The 16,442-nt window shown below is 38.7% G+C and overlaps 1 protein-coding gene across 5 annotated transcripts in view; it reads right to left on the bottom strand.

Annotated features, from left to right (window-relative positions):
• The window catches only part of TRIQK (triple QxxK/R motif containing), a 101,907-nt gene extending 88,749 nt beyond the window's left edge, over positions 1-13,158 (bottom strand). For 4 of the 5 annotated variants that reach the window (XM_061123804.1, XM_061123805.1, XM_061123802.1 and 1 more), the window contains exon 1: positions 13,042-13,158. The gene's annotated coding sequence lies outside the window, so the exon portion shown is untranslated. The remainder of the gene's footprint in view (positions 1-13,041) is intronic. The other variant, XM_061123806.1, reaches the window with a different exon arrangement.
• Between the last annotated feature and the right edge of the window lie 3,284 nt (positions 13,159-16,442).

Here is a 16,442-nt window from a genome sequence, read left to right as displayed (position 1 = left end):
ATAAATGGGTATATCTCAAGGCAACTTATGCCGCATGAAATTACAAGTCATAACATTGGAGAATTTTCAGTTCAGTTCAGTTCAGTGGCTCAGTCATGTCCAACTCATTGCGACCCCATGAATCGCAGCATGCCAGGCCTACCTGTCCATCACCAACTGCCGGAGTTCACTCAAACTCATGTCCATCGAGTCGGTGATGCCATCCAGCCATCTCATCTTCTGTCATCCCCTTCTCCTCCTGCTCCCAACTCCTCCCAGCATCAGGGTCTTTTCCAATGAGTCAGCTCTTCGCATGAGGTGGCCAAAGTATTGGAGTTTCAGCTTCAGCATCAGACCCTCCAATGAACACCCAGGACTGATCTCCTTTAGGATGGACTGGTTGGATCTCCTTGCAGTCCAAGGGACTCTCAAGAGTCTTCTCCAACACCACAGTTCAAAAGCATGAATTCTTCGGCACTCAGCTTTCTTCACAGTCCAACTCTCACAACCATACATGACCACTGGAAAAACCATAGCCTTGACTAGACGGACCTTTGTTAGCCAAGGAATGTCTCTGCTTTTTAATAAGCTATCTAGGTTGGTCATAACTTTCCTTCCAAGGAGTAAGTGTCTTTTAATTTCATGGCTGCAGTCACCATCTGCAGTGATCTTGAAACCCAGAAAAATAAAGTCAGCCACTGTTTCCACTGTCTCCCCAACTATTTCCCATGAAGTGATGGGACCAGATGCCATGATCTTAGTTTTCTGAATGTTGAGCTTTAAGCCAAATTGTTCACTCTCCTGTCTCACTTTCATCAAGAGGCTTTTTAGTTCCTCTTCACTTTCTGCCATAAAGGTGGTGCCATCTGCATATCTGAGGTTATTGATATTTCTCCCGGCAATCTTGATTCCAGCTTGTGCTTCCTCCAGCCCAGCATTTCTCATGATGTACTCTGCATATAAGTAAGTTAAATAAGTAGGGTGACAATATACAGCCTTGACGCACTACTTTTCCTATTCGGAACCAGTCAGTTGTTCCATGTCCAGTTCTAACTGTTGCTTCCTAACCTGCATATAGGTTTCTCAAGATGCAGGTCAGGTGGTCTGGTATTCCCATCTCTTTCAGAATTTTCCACAGTTTATTGTGGTTCACACAGTCAAAGGCTTTGGCATAGTCAATAAAGCAGAAATCTATGTTTTTCTGGAACCTCTTGCTTTGTCAATGATCCAGCAGATGTTGGCAATTTGATCTCTGGTTCCTCTCCCTTTCCTAAAACCAGCTTGAACATCTGGAAGTTCATGGTTCACGTATTGCTGAAGCCTGGCTTGGAGAATTTTGAGCATTACTTTACTAGCGTGTGAGATGAGTGCAATTGTGAGGCAGTCTGAGCATTCTTTGGCATTGCCTTTCTTTGGGATTGGAATGAAAACTGACCTTTTCCAGTCCTGTGGCCACTGCTGAGCTTTCCAAATTTGCTGGCATATTGAGTGCAGCACTTTCACAGCATCATCTTTCAGGATTTGAAATAGCTCAACTGGAATTCCATTACCTCCACTAGCTTTATTTGTAGTGACGCTTTCTAAGGAGAATTTTGGGGAGGGTTATATTTGAAAATTTTAAGAACCAATATCTAAATATTATTAATACTAATCTGATCATGTTTCTCTACAGTTCAAACATCTGAAATGGATCTTCATTGCCTACAAGATGAAGACTGTTTTGCATGACATATACTAGGCTTCTTGGCCTGGGCTAGCAGGTCTTTATTGTCTCAACTCCAGCCACTAGTTTTCCAAATTCTGTTCCAGCTACAGAATTTCTTTCATTTTCCAATCGCACGACCCTACTGACAGCCTAGTGGCTTTACAAACCTTATCCTCCATGTTAACTTAGCACTAGCCTCATTCACCTTGAATTTACAGGCACCCTTCAAAACTACATTTCAATGCCACTTCCTCTGAAATAATCACCTATACTTGCCAGAAATATAGGCTGATCAAATGACTGACACACAAACAACTTATTAAATGTGGTATGTGCTTATCTCTAAAAGCACATATGATTTTGGCATACCAGAGTAAAGTATTCATTTTTTCTTCTTACAGCAGTATTAAGTGACTTTTGCCTGTGGAAGTGATATTCTAAATCTTTACATGAATTTTGTTTCATTTAAAGCATGGAGATGAAAAAGAGAAAATCTAAGTGATTAAATATACAGAATAATATACCTGGTTTTAACCTCAGTCCATATAAGACCAAAGAGATGCTAAAGTAAGTAGCATATTGAAGGGCAATAGCTGAGTAGATTTGGGTACTGTGGACTGAAATCAAAGTCTCAGTCTTACACACCAAAGTTCTTATACATAGTTTAGATTAGGAGTTGCAAAGTTTCTCTGTAAAAGGTCAGATCAAAAATACCTTAGGCTCTTTAGGTGAAGAGGCAAAATCAAATTATAACTCAGTTTTGTCCATTTGATCTGCAGTGCTCTGAGAAGCAGTGCAGAGCAAGGACAGCGCCACATTTACATCGCTGCTGCAATGACTCACAGCTGCTGTTTTAACACAAATGCAGCTACAGACAACACGCAAACAAATGAGCGTGACTGTGTTTCAATAAAACTTTATTTATAATCGATAAGACTGGAATTTCATATTCCTTGCACCTTGTAAAAATTATTGTTTCAATTTTTTCTCAACCACTTAAAACACAAAAAAATATTTTTGGTTCCTGGGTTCTATAAAAACAAGCCAGATGTGGGTGGGCCTGGGTCACAATTTGCTGGATGTATTTTTTTAATTTATTCATACTCTTGAATTACCAGGTTTCATCTCTGGTATAAATAAATCAGAAGATTACATGTTTTATTTAAATCTAGATTATTGTTGCTGAATAAATTTTTATAATATACATCTTCTCATGCAGTTTTTTTCATTTAAAGTTTTAATTAGACTTAATTATTTAAAGCCACTCTATATCCTAGAAATCTATGATATATCATGCTTTGATTTTTAATATACCATTGCTTTTGCATTTGTATTGTATCATCTTCTTATTATCTTTTTTCCTCCAGAAGTAAAAAGTATGTAGTTTAGAGGTTTTATACACTTAAGAATGGTTTTCTGTTGCTGTGCATGAACAAAACAAATAGCATGGAATTTTGTTTTTAACTCTAAAAATATTTCTCTGTTGTCATCTAGTATTTAAAACTACAGAAAAAAGTCTGCAACCACATTAAGTTTGGTTTCCTGATAATAATGCACTAACTTCTCCTCTCTCCTTCTATATATAGGAAGGATTTTTTTCCTTTATCATTATGAGTTGAAAAACTGTTGACATTGTGTCTCTGAGTTGTCATATCTTATATAAGAAATATCCTTTCTGCATCTATTGATCTTTTTTAGCTCAGAAAATTTTATTTCCTGCTATCTCTGTTTATTGAAAATCAGGCTCCAAATGAAGAAAGTAGATCATTCAGGTATGACCTAAATCAAAACTCTTATGAATATACCAAAACTGTTATGAATAGATTCAAGGGACTAGATCTGGTAGACAGAGTGCCTGAAGAAATATGGACAGAGACTTGTAACACTGTACAGGAAGGGGATACTAAAACCATCCCCAAGAAAAAGAAATGCAAGAAGGCAAAGTGGTTCTCTGAGGAGGACTTACAACTAGCTAAGAGGAGAAGTAAAAGGCAAAAGAGGAAAGGGAAAGATATACCCAACTGAATGGAGAGTTCCAGAGAACAGCAAGAAGAGAGAAGAAAGTCTTCTTAAGTGAACAATGCAGAGAAATAGAGGAAACAATAGAATGGGAAAGACTAGAGATCTCTTTAAGGAAACTGGAGATACCAAGGGAACATTTCATGCAAAGATGGGCACAATAAGGGACAAAGATGGCAAGGACCTAACAGAAGCAGAAGAGATTAACAAAAGGTGGCAAGAATACACAGAACTGTACAAAAAAAAGCTCTTAATGACCAGATAGCCATGATGGTGTGGTCACTCACCTAGAGCTAGACATCCTGAAGTGTGAAATCAAGTGAGCCTTAAGAAGTATTACTACGAACAAAGCTAGTGGAGGTGATGGAATTTCAGCTGAGCTATTTCAAATCCTAAAAGATGATGCTGTTAACATGCTGCACTCGTTATGCCAGTAAATTTGGAAAACTCAGCAGTGGCCTCAGGACTGGAAAAGTTCAGTTTTCATTCCAATCTCAAAAAAGTCAATGCCAAAAATGTTCACATCACTATACAATTGCACGCATTTCACATACCAGCGAGATTATGCTCAAAATCCTTCAAGCTAGGCTTCAGCAGGACATGAACCGAGAAGTTACAGATGTATAAGCTAGATTTAGAAAAGGAAGAAGAACCAGAGATCAAATTGCCAACATATGCTGGATCATAGAAAAAACAAGGAAATTTCAGAAAAACATCTACTTCTGTTTCATTGACAATGTTAAAACCTTTGACTATGTGAATTACAACAAACTGTGGAATATTCTTAATGAGATGGGAATACCAGACTACCTTACCTGCCTCCAGAGAAACCTGTATGCAAGACAAGAAGCAAAAGTTAGAAGTGAACATGGAATGATGAATTCGTTCCAAACTGGGGAAGAGTACATCAAGGCTGCATACTGTCACCCTACTTATTTAACTTATATGCAGAGTACATCATGCGCATGTTGGATTGGATGAAGCACAAGCTGGAATCAAGATTGCTGAGAGAAATATCAACAACCTCAGATATGCAGATGATACCACTTTAAGGGCAGAAAGTAAAGAGGAACTAAAGAGATTCTCGATGAAAGTCAAAGAGGAGAGTGAAAAAGATGGCTTAAAACTCAACATTTAAAAAACAAAGATCATGGCATCCAGTCCTACAACTTCATGGCAAATAGTTGGGGGAAAAGTAGAAATAGTGACAAGTTTTATTTACTTAGACTCAAAAATCAATGTGGACGGTGACTGCAGCCACAAAACTAAAAGACACTTGCTCCTTGGAAGACTAGTTATGACAAACCTAGAGAATGTATTAAAAAGCAGAGACATCACTTTGTTAACAAAGGTCCATATAGTCAAAGCTACGGTTTTTCTAGTAGTCAGGTATGGATGTGAGAGTTGGATCATAAAGGAGGCTGAGCACTGAAGAATTGATGTTTTCAAACTGTGGTGCTGGAGAAGACTCTTGTGAATCCCTTGGACAGCAAGGAGATCAAACTAGTCAATCCAAAAGGAAATCAACCCTGAATTTTCATTGGAAGGACCGATGCTGAAGTTCCAATACTTTGGCCACCTGATGCAAAGAGCTGAATTATTGGAAAAGCCCCTGATGATGGGAAAGATTGAAGGTAAGAGAAGAAGAGGGCAACATGATAAGATGATTGGATGGCACTACTGACTAAGTGGACATGAGTTTAAGCAAACTCCAGGAGATAGAGAAGGACAGGGAAGCCTGGCATGCTGCAGTTCATTGGGTCGCAGAGTCAGACGTGACTTAGCAACCAAAAAACAACAACAATCTCTTTGCTTATTACATTTTTCTGAATTGTTCTGTTCTCTTCTTCAGGTACAAATATCAGAAATTCCAAGCGCTCATACAATGGACTTCATTCTTTTTTCTCCAAACACAGTTTTCTTTTCATGCATTCAGTATTTTAGCTAGGGTAACTTTACAAGTCTGTTCACACATTAAATTTTCTATAATAACATCAGTTCTACTCTTTACTGCCTCAAATATGGACTTATTTAGTATGTTACTGTGGTAGGCAGGATAATGTTCCCCCTCAAAGATGCCCAAGTTCTAATTTTTAGAACTTGCAAATGTGTTACCTTATACTGCAAAAGGAACTTTGCAGATGCGATTCAATGAATAACCTCCTGGACTATCTAACTGAGTCTCTAAATGTTTTAAGTTCTCCTAGTTGTGGTCATAAGTGTATTTGACTACAGAAAGAGTCAGATGCAATGTTGCTGTCTCTGAAGATGGAGGAACCATCTTCATAAATCAATGAATGTGTGCAGCCTCTAGAAGATGGAAAAGGCAAGGAAACATCTCTCCCAGAGGCCCCTGAAAAGAAAGAATCCTTGCCCATACTTTGATTGTAGTTCAGTAAAACCTATATCAGACTTCTGAAATATAGAATTATAACATCCTGAATTTGTGGTAGTTTGTTACATCAGGAATATAAAACTAATACAATTCTCACATTTATTCAGTTTTTTCATCCTCTTTTTGTTCTACCTAATCTTCTTTCCACCGTCACTTAATCATGACTCTTTTTACATACAGTTCTCCTCTCTATGTGTTAGATATCAAACAATTCTATCAAATGTTCTTCCTTACCTTAAAATTCTTCTCAGATTTTTCATAGGTACACCTATGAATATTCTGCCAATTTCCTTTTTCTTGGCTTTGTGGGATTTTTTTGTTGTTGTTCCACTTTATTCATTTCAAATGCTATATCTATCCAGAAAAATTTGGCATTGAAAGAGCCTATATAGATCATTTCTACATAATCCAGTGTTTGTGTGTTTGGAGGTTGAGGGAGATACTGAAGAAAGGAGAAGAGAATAAACCTCTATGAACAGACAAAATGAAATCAGGAACTGGGAGATTATTGTTTAAATTATACCTTAAAAAATCTAATATATCCCTGCCCAGAAAGATTCAGTGCTATGGTTAATCACTGTGAATAATGAGAATTTTCATAATACTCAAGCATAGTCTTCAGAAAAAAATGGTAGAAAACCAACAAAAATCTTCAACTCTTTCTATTCTCAAATAAGGAACTTGATGCCTGAAGATATTATGAAATCTAACGAATGATATATCTACTGCAAGAAGCCAGGTCTGAAGCTTTCAATCCAGTGCACTTTCTACCTGATGGAGGTTATAAACTGCAATCCACAATTAGGATTCTGTCACAGGTATCCATATAATTTTTTACTCAGATATATATTTGAATATTTTAAAATTCAAAGTATGTAAAAAATGCTTTGGGATTAAACTATCTTCGTCTTCGCCAAAATTTTAAGGTGTTCAGTCTAAATGGTCTGCTGCTTTTGCAACTTTGATCTGTGTAATACCACTACACAAAAACTAAGCTACTTTATTCCTGCTTCTTTCTCCATGTTTAATGGCTTAAAAATCATGAAACTGATACAATCCTCTCATTTAGGGAACTGTCTCCACCTTCTGATTCAACACAACAGAATTTGTTAAACCACTAAGTACAGAGGATTTACCTTTCTATCATTGTTTTTTAACACTACAAAATAAAAAGTAAGCTATATTGATTTAGTGGCTAAGTCATGTCCCACTTTTGTGACCTGCCAGGTTCCTCTGTCCATGGGATTCTCTAGGCAAGAATACTGGAGCGGATTGCCATTTCCTTCTTCAGGGGATCTCCCTGACCCAGGAATCAAACCCAGGTCTCCTGCATTGCAGGCAGACTCTTTACCAACTGAGCTACAAGGGAATTAGTAAGAAGTAAGCTAAGAAGCCACCTTTTCTTTTTCATGAAAAGATACTCACTCTATTGTTGCAAAGATACTTAACACTTGAACCATATAAGAAAGGATTAACTGTACATAATAGGTGTGACCAAAACTTAGGTCTTAGGAGTCTATGATTCTTTTATGTTCAATAAGGATATATTTAGTCTTAAGAATATAAAATATAATTAAATATATATCGCTATTTTCCACTAATGTAATTTTAGTCATTCCGAGAGAATACCAAAAAGTAACCATATTCTAAGCAGAATTTTTAAAACCTTCACAATTAGAGTCAAATCTATTGATATCAAAAACATGGTACATACTCAACAGATGAATGGATAAACAAGGTGTGGTATGTAAACACAGAAGCTTCCCAGGTGGCACTGTGGTAAACAATCTGCCTGCCAATGCAGGAGATGCAAGAGATATTGATTTGACTCCTGGGTCGGAAGATCCCCTGAAATAGGAAATGGCAACCTGCTCCAGTATTCTTACTTGGAAAATTCCATGGACAGAGCAGCCTGCCGGACTACAGCCCATGGGGCTGTAGAGATGTGGTGTGCAAGTATATATATACATATAAAACAGAATACTATTTAGACGTAAAAAGAATAAAATCTTTCCATTTGCAATAATACAATGGGCCTAGAAGGTATTATTCTCAGTGAAATAAGACAAATACTGTATATTATCACTTATATGTGAAATCTAAAAAATAAAATGAATGAAAATAACAAATCAGAAACAGACTCACATAGAACAAATTACTGGTTATCAGTGGGGAGATTGGAAGAGAGCAGGGGCACGATAGGGGTAGGGAACTAAGTGGCATAAACTACTATGTATAAAATAAATATACCACAAGGATATACTGTAGAGTATAGGAAATATACCTAATGTTCTATGATAAATTTAAATGGGGGTATAATCTACAAAAATTCTGAATCACTATGTTGCATGTGTGCTTAGTCATTTAGTCGAGTCCAACTCTTTGTGAGCCCATGGACTGTAGCCCACCAGGCTCCTCTGTCCACGGAATTCTCCAGGCTGGAGAACCCATACTGGAATGGGTTGCCATGCCCTCCTCCAGAGAAGGAGTACATCAAGGCTGTATATTGTCACCCTGCTTATTTAACTTATATGCAGAGTACATCATGAGAAATGCTGGGCTGGAGGAAGCACAAGCTGGAATCAAGATTGCCGGGAGAAATATCAATAACCTCAGATATGCAGATGACACCACCCTTATGGCAGAAAGTGAAGAAGAACTAAAGAGCCTCTTGATGAAAGTGAAAGAGGAGAGTGAAAAAGTTGGCTTAAAACTCAACATTCAGAAAACTAAGATCATGGCATCTGGTCCCATCACTTCATGGCAAATAGATGGGGAAACAGTGGAAACAGTGGCTGACTTTATTTTTCTGGGCTTCAAAATCCTGCAGATGGTGATTGCAGCCATGAAATTAAAAGACGCTTACTCCTTGGAAGGAAAGTTATGACCAACCTAGACAGCATATTAGAAAGCAGAGACATTACTTTGCCAACAAAGGTCCGTCTAGTCAAGGCTATGGTTTTTCCAGTGGTCATGTATGGTTGTGAGAGTTGGACTGTGAAGAAAGCTGAGTGCCGAGGAATTGATATTTTTGAACTGTGGTGTTGGAAAAGACTCTTGAGAGTCCCTTGGACTGCAAGGAGATCCAACCAGTCCATCCTAAAGGAGATCAACCCTGGGTGTTCATTGGAAGGACTGATGTTGAAGCTGAAACTCCAATACTTTGGCCACCTGATGCAAAGAGCTGACTCATTGGAAAAGACCCTGATGCTGGGAGGGATTGGGGGCAGGAGGAGAAGGGGATGACAGAGGATGAGATGGCTGAGTGGCATCACCAACTCGATGGACATGGGTTTGGGTGAACTCCGGCAGTTGGTGATGGACAGGGAGGCCTGGCATGCTGCGGTTCATGGGGTTGCAAAGAGTCGGACATGACTGAGCGACTGAACTGAACTGAGCTAAGGGATCAAACCCAGGTCTCCCCCGTTGCAGGCAGATTCTTTACTGCCTGAGCCACCAGGGGAGCCCAAGAATACTAGAGAGGGTAGCCAATCCCTTCTCCAGGGGATCTTCCCGACCCAGGAATAGAACCGGGGTCTCCTGCATTGCAGGCAGATTCTTTACCAGCTGAACTACTAGGGAAGGCCAGTAGCTTCTAAAACTGATATAGTATTATAAAACTACTACACTTAAATTTAAAAGAAAACAAATAAAAAGAAAGAAAAAATATGGTACATAGGAACAAAGACTAGGGGGAAATTTGCTCTAGTTCCATGTTTATTTATGGAGGAACTCCACTGGAATAGCTGTGAGATGATTTTGGCATTGGAGTAGAAGAAGGAAATTTTTTACTGAGCTGGTGGACCTGTACATTATACAATATTCAACATCCTTAAACTTCAAGGTCCTAAAAGCCAGTCGCTTTTAAGGATATCCTCATAATAGTTTGAGCAAACTCTAGGAGATAGTGAAGGACAGAGGAGCCTGGCTTGCTGCAATCCATGGGGTTGCAAAGCATTAGACACGACTTAGTGACTGAACAACAACAACAATTTAACAACATCCCTACATACTTCAAATGGCTCAGAGGTACTATCCAGGATGAAAAACCAGAGGACTAGATTAATAGTCCTGGTTTCAGATTCCACTCAGTATTCACAGCTTTTCAACAGGGAAGTTATCTGATCCAAAGCTGAAATCCAGTGGTCCATATTATTTCAATGGTAGAGATAACCTATTACAAACCTGTAAACACTAGAAGTTTATCTTTTTTTTCTTCCCTCTCTGCCCTAGATCATAGAGACCAACAATTCTAAGTGTATCTATCTGTTCTTTAAACTGAAGTTTTCTCTCACTGGACTGAAGTCTAGGTTCTGAGACAGGGAGTGGAGCTAGAAAGGGGAAGGAAGTACTAGTACTCGGTTTTGGTCTCCCACTGAAAGCAATGCATCCAGTCAGCTCTGTTGTAATGAACTGGATATTACCAACTCCACCTGTCTGTTTACAAACGCAATAGCTATTATTTACCAAGCCCCGAAAACTCTAATTCCATTAGAACTGTCTCTGTAATCAATTTGTCTTTATACTAGTTTTTCTACTACAAATGACGTGAGTTAACAAAATAATAGTCAAATACTAAACAGTTTGAATAAAATTATAAGTGCTAGAGAAGCAATACTCTTATGTTTATTACAAAAGATACATATTTTCCTTTTTCATCATTTTTCCTATCTAGTGATAGTATCTACTACTGATGCCCACTTTTATTAATAAAGTTAGATAAAGGTATATTAGCAACCAAAATATTTCTATTTATAACCTTCTATTTTAATACAGAAATCAGGAAAAGAGCCAACCCGGAGTCAAATACAGTATTTTTTAGCCATGGGAAATTATGTTATAAAGGTTATTCATTTGAATTTAAGAATTCTAGTAGCATATACTAAAAGTAATGTTTTTATTTGTCAAAAATGGACTTTGATAGAAGAGAAAGTTTGTGTATTTTAATGTTTGTCTAAAAAATACAATTTAACATTTCCCCAAACAAGTTGACAATAATTTCTCTTTTCATTTGCTTAAATATAAGAATATTCTCTGAAAGAATGATCAAATGACATTTGTAAAAAAATTCAATTTACATGGTTTTGAGTCATCTATAATTTATTGATCATTGGTAGTTCATGCTTGTTAAATACTAAAAAAATAAACATTTTTTTTAAAAGAAGAAGAAAAAGGATTCATTGAAGACCATAAACTAAGGTCAGTTACAGTAAGATGCATTGTGGAAGACATGGAAGAGACCCAAGTCTCCTCCCAGTACTTTTGGATATAAATTACTCAAGTCACTCTTTGGAGTGAGGCAAGATAGGAGAGTAATTTTCTTAACTCTCAAGAAGTTGATCGAGAACAGATGTTCTTTATCCATGTTTCGAATTGTGTCTTTTTCTAAGGGGAGAGTCAGTAGTTTCCCTTGGCTTCTCAAAATGGTATATACCACCAAAAAGGTAATTCATCATTGAATCAAAAAGTAATCTGTCCCAATTTTTTCAGGCTATGCATATACTTGAAAAAAATCTAGTGATATCAATGGGGAAAAATGTATGCAGGACATTTCAGGAACTACGTTAAGAAGAGCTAATACTGAATCAACAACAGAGATCATATAGACAAAAAAAAAAAAAAAAAGATTAAAAGTGTAATCAATAACACTTTACAATTAGCCCTCCTTACGTTTTATAACCAAAGGGCACATAAGTATCTTCACTTCCCAGATGAGAGAACAGTTATGGTTACTGCCCAATGGCAAATATTTCCTAACAGCTAGATTCCTGATTTTTAGGTCAATCTTCTTCCCAGTGAACAAGCAGTACAAGCTTCCTTCTTGGGGATTTACACAGTAAACCTAGCACAAGGAAGTAAAAGCAGCCTTTTGGTTCCTTTGCGTTTTCTCTGTGGAATGTTTGTTCTGCTGAATCATTTGGGGCCAGATGATGGGGGCAAAGAAGAGATGTGAAATGAATGGTTATCTATGGTTACTATCTCACAGTTAATCATTAAATAGGGCAGTGGAGCCAAAGAGGGCTTCAGCCACTTAGTACCAACCACCCTTCTCCATAAGCGGGTCTCAAAGGGAGATCAAACATGATTAGGACCTGTCCAAAAATGACTTGCCTCAACTTCAGAGAAGCTCCTTGAGCTCAAACAGAAGCAGCAATCAAAATGACTTCCAGGTGGAAGAAATCACATCTCCTATCTCCCTTGTCCTAGTCATCCACAGGGGCACCAGTACCTTGTGGCTTCAAGCATTCACCAAACCCCAGGAAAAGGCTCATTCCCGCCCCACCATCCTGGCAAATAAAGCCACTTCAGGCTGCCTGAAACCCTTCTCTGAGCATGTTCTGGTCTGCAGATCCTTGCTCATTTTGGAAGGAGAGGAGCTGAAAAGTGTGGAGAGGAGTAACATGGGAGAGGGAGGCCTGAGTGGGAGCTCTCCACCCACTATACCGGAGAGCAGGCCAGCGAAATCAGGGGACGCCACTTCACTGAGGCCACAAGAGGGGCCGGCCCCAACCCGAGAGGAAGGCCGCAGGGAGGCGGCCGGAGCCCCGCTTCGCAGGGCCGGGCGGCCAGGGCCAGACACGCTGGCAGGGCGGGGCCCGCCGTTCCTTAGCAACCGCGGCGGCCACGCCCACCCCGCGAGGCCCGTGCCCGCCGCCCCACCCCCACCGCGCGCGCCCCAAGCGCCCGGAAGGTTCCTCACGCCACGACCGTTCCTACGGGGTTTCCTGGGCTCTAGGGTCCTCCACTGCCAAAGCCCCCTCCCCGCCCACCTCCGCCCAGCCCGCCCATGTGCGGCTCCCAGGGGTGGACCGAACGTCCCCTAAACGCACTGGGGGCCCACTGAGGAACCGCTTTCACCCCTAGACTCCGAGCTTCCCGGGCAGGCCCTCCCCAACCCCCTCGCCACCCCTGCCTGACACACACACACACACACCACACACACCTCAGTTCAGCCAACGCAAGGGCCGACCAACTACGTGTCCGGCTGGAAATGTTGCTGTCCACGGTCCTGTCACTCAGGGGAGGGGGCGGGACGAGCCTGCCGGACTCCCAGAGGGCGGCACGGGGAAGAGGCGGGCTCGACGGAAGGGGGCGGGAGCAGCCCTAACCTGCGTTCCGATTGGCCAGGCTCTCCGTCTATCCTCCGCGAGTCCCCCGACGGAAATGCGCGGGCGATGTGGCCTTTCCTCAACGTCTAACGCGATTCTCAAGCCCTCATCCCTATCTCCAAACTGACTCTAGAAATTGAAAATAAGGACTGCCACTTGTTTTTAAATATAAAACACAGAAATACTTTATTTTGATTGTTGAACTTTTCTCACCTCTCTCTCACACACACATCCCCATCCAAACTGTTTGGGGGACATCTCTGGAGGGAAGGATGAACTGTCTAGGAAAGAAATGTTTGCAGATGCAAGCTTCTAACAGACTGATCAGTTTAGGAAAAGTGGTTTCCGAAACCTAACATTTAAGGTTTGACGATATGTCCAGATTCCCAGTTTTCACCTTTCACCCATACAAAATGGGAATGAAATATTGTTACTAGCTGCTTTTTGCACAGCATCTGACAGTTGAATGATTTATACCTGATAAAATCCTCACAACATCCGAAGAAAGTTTTATCCACAACCTATGGACAAGGAAACCAAGTCAGAGAGTAACATTCATTCAAATGTAAAAGTGCCTTTAGTCATTATTTTTTATGCTGTGGTAAAAATGAGCTTAAATTTCTTTTTTAAAAACATTACATGACTTCCATTTTAATTTTTCTCTCACTGAAGTACAAGTCACTTTCCTCTAGGCCAGTTCATCAAATCTTTCAAAGGAAACAAGCACATGAAAACCTTGAGAAAGGAATTAGCATACAAAAGAGACAAATATAAACAGACGAACTAGAAAATTCTGTGAGATGTCCCAAGATATCGGGGTCAGGAATTGAGTCTAAAATGTAATTTTATTTTCTGTCCTTCTAAATCCTTTGTTGGTCTCCAGTTCCTCTTCCAGAAACAGCCATAGAGTTAAATGAGATTATCTTAATACTCTTAATCAGATTTGCATGTGTGCAGCTTTAAAACAGTAAAATCCTTTTTCCGTATTATACCATAGTATCATATATACCTATATTACACCAATACCCAGAACTGTTTAATCTTGTCAGATATGGTAGTAAGAAATAAAATAAAAACAAACAAAATCAATGCCTCTGGATAAGTGTGTTGAGATTCAATTAAAATGGCCACCATACCATGATAAAACCGTTGGGAGTAGAGAAAACACATTTCAGATACAAATGATTTTATCCTCTTGTCCTATTGAAATTTCCAAATTCTTCTGAAAGCTTGCTAGTTATGAATACCTCTGTACGAAAAGTGTTTTCCTTTGTATAACTCATAATCTTTATTATGTTACTTTAATATTTTAAAAATATTTGGTTTTACACTAAAATGTGTTCTGGTTCTAAATTAGAAAGTATGTTGTGTAAATAAATACTGTAAGATTTAAATAAAAATGGTGAATTATTTATTTGAATCCTTTTTCAATTGCATATTCAAAGCTCAGCAAATGAATATTTGAATATTCGTACATGTTTAAGAGATTCAGTTAAGTCGCTCAGTCATGTCCCACTCTGTGACTGTGGACTGAGCACAACAGGCCTCCCTGTCCAGCACTGACTCCTAGGACTTGCTCAAGCTCATGTACATTGAGTCAGTGATGCCTTCCAATCATCTCATCCTCTGCTGTCTCCTTCTCCTCCTGCCTTCCATTTTCCCCAGCATCACAGTCTTTTTTAATGAGTCATTTCTTTCCACCAGGTGGCCAAAGTATTGAAGTTTCAGCTTCAGCATCAGTCCTTCCAACGAACACCCAAGACTGATCTCCTTTAGGATGGACTGGTTGGATCTCCTTGCAGTCCATGGGACTCTCAAGACTCCTCCAACACCACAGGTCAAAAGCATCAAATCTTTGGTGCTTAGCTTTCTTTATAGTCCAACTCTCACATCCATACATGACTACTGGAAAAACCATAGCTTTGACTAGATGGACCTTTGTCTGCAAAATAATGTCTCTGCTTTTTAATATCCTATCTAGGTTTGTCATAGCTTTTCTTCTGAGGAGCAAGTGTATTTTTAGATACCTTTGCAATATTAAGTGTTATTCTTGAATATACATAGTGCATCTTTTTTATATCTCATTAACCTAAGTTGCATAATTTTTATGTTTAGGTCATGCATATTTTATCCATATTTATTTTTAGGTTTGCTTTTTGGAATACTCTAGTTTTTTTGTTTTGTGGATTGCATTTACTATATGCATTGTATTTTCTAATTGCTTACTATTAGCTTGTGGGGAAGCTATTGCTTTTTGCAAACTGATTATGTATATAGCCATTCAACTTGGTTTAATTTCTCAGTTGCTATAAATGTTTGTCTGTTGATTGATTTGAAATTTAGACTCATGTAAAAATAATGATGAACTGTCTTGGAATTTAGAATTATATATAACTGCTAGAGTTGTTTCTCCCTTTCCAATGTATATACTGCTTTATTTTTACTATTCCCTTAGCTTAGACCATTGATATGATGTTGAAAAATAGCAACAATAAAGAGAATCTTCATCTTGGCATCACTTCTAATTTGAAATATTTCTGAAGTTTCAGCATTATGATAATCACTTAAATCTCTGGTACTTTACTAAGTTAAGGGGGATCTAGTCTAGATTTGTTAAATATTTTTATCATGAGTGAATTTTTGTTTCTATTTAATGTTTATTATTGCCCATTGAAATGAGCAACAGCATTTTACAGTTGGTACATTCGTAGCTATTCTCGTGTGGGAATGTATTTTATCCTAGAGAAACACTATTGGTCATACTTCTTTAAAAATATGCTGCCTAATTTTACTGGTTAATACTTTTTATGTTTTCTGTATCTATTTTGGAAGTATAATTAGCATATTGTGGGACATGTGTGTGTTTGCTATCATTGCTCAGTTTTGGGAACTGTTCAGTATATTAAGTTAATAAAACAACTTGGGAAGCTTCACCTTATTTTCTTTGTTTTGGGAAACTGCAGAAAGTTAGGATGTTGTTTACTTTGTAAAGTCTTACCACAACTCTATCTAGGGAAAAATCTGGTACTGATAGAACTTCAATTTATTTTGGGGTTAAAGGTTTAATTCAGTTGTTCTACTTCCTCTTGAACACACTTGAAATATTCACATTTTCTCAAAAGTATATACATTTTTCTGTAGGTTCAAAAATGTACAAAAAATTGTACATTCTCTTACAATATTTTAAACTTTACTTGATAAATGAATGAACTTGAATTCCTAATGTGTTCTCCTC

This window comes from Dama dama, chromosome 21 (genome assembly GCF_033118175.1).
Source record: "Dama dama isolate Ldn47 chromosome 21, ASM3311817v1, whole genome shotgun sequence".
Taxonomy (NCBI): domain Eukaryota; kingdom Metazoa; phylum Chordata; class Mammalia; order Artiodactyla; family Cervidae; genus Dama; species Dama dama.
Note: the sequence above shows the minus strand (reverse complement) of the source record. Positions and strands in the feature narration are given on the sequence as shown.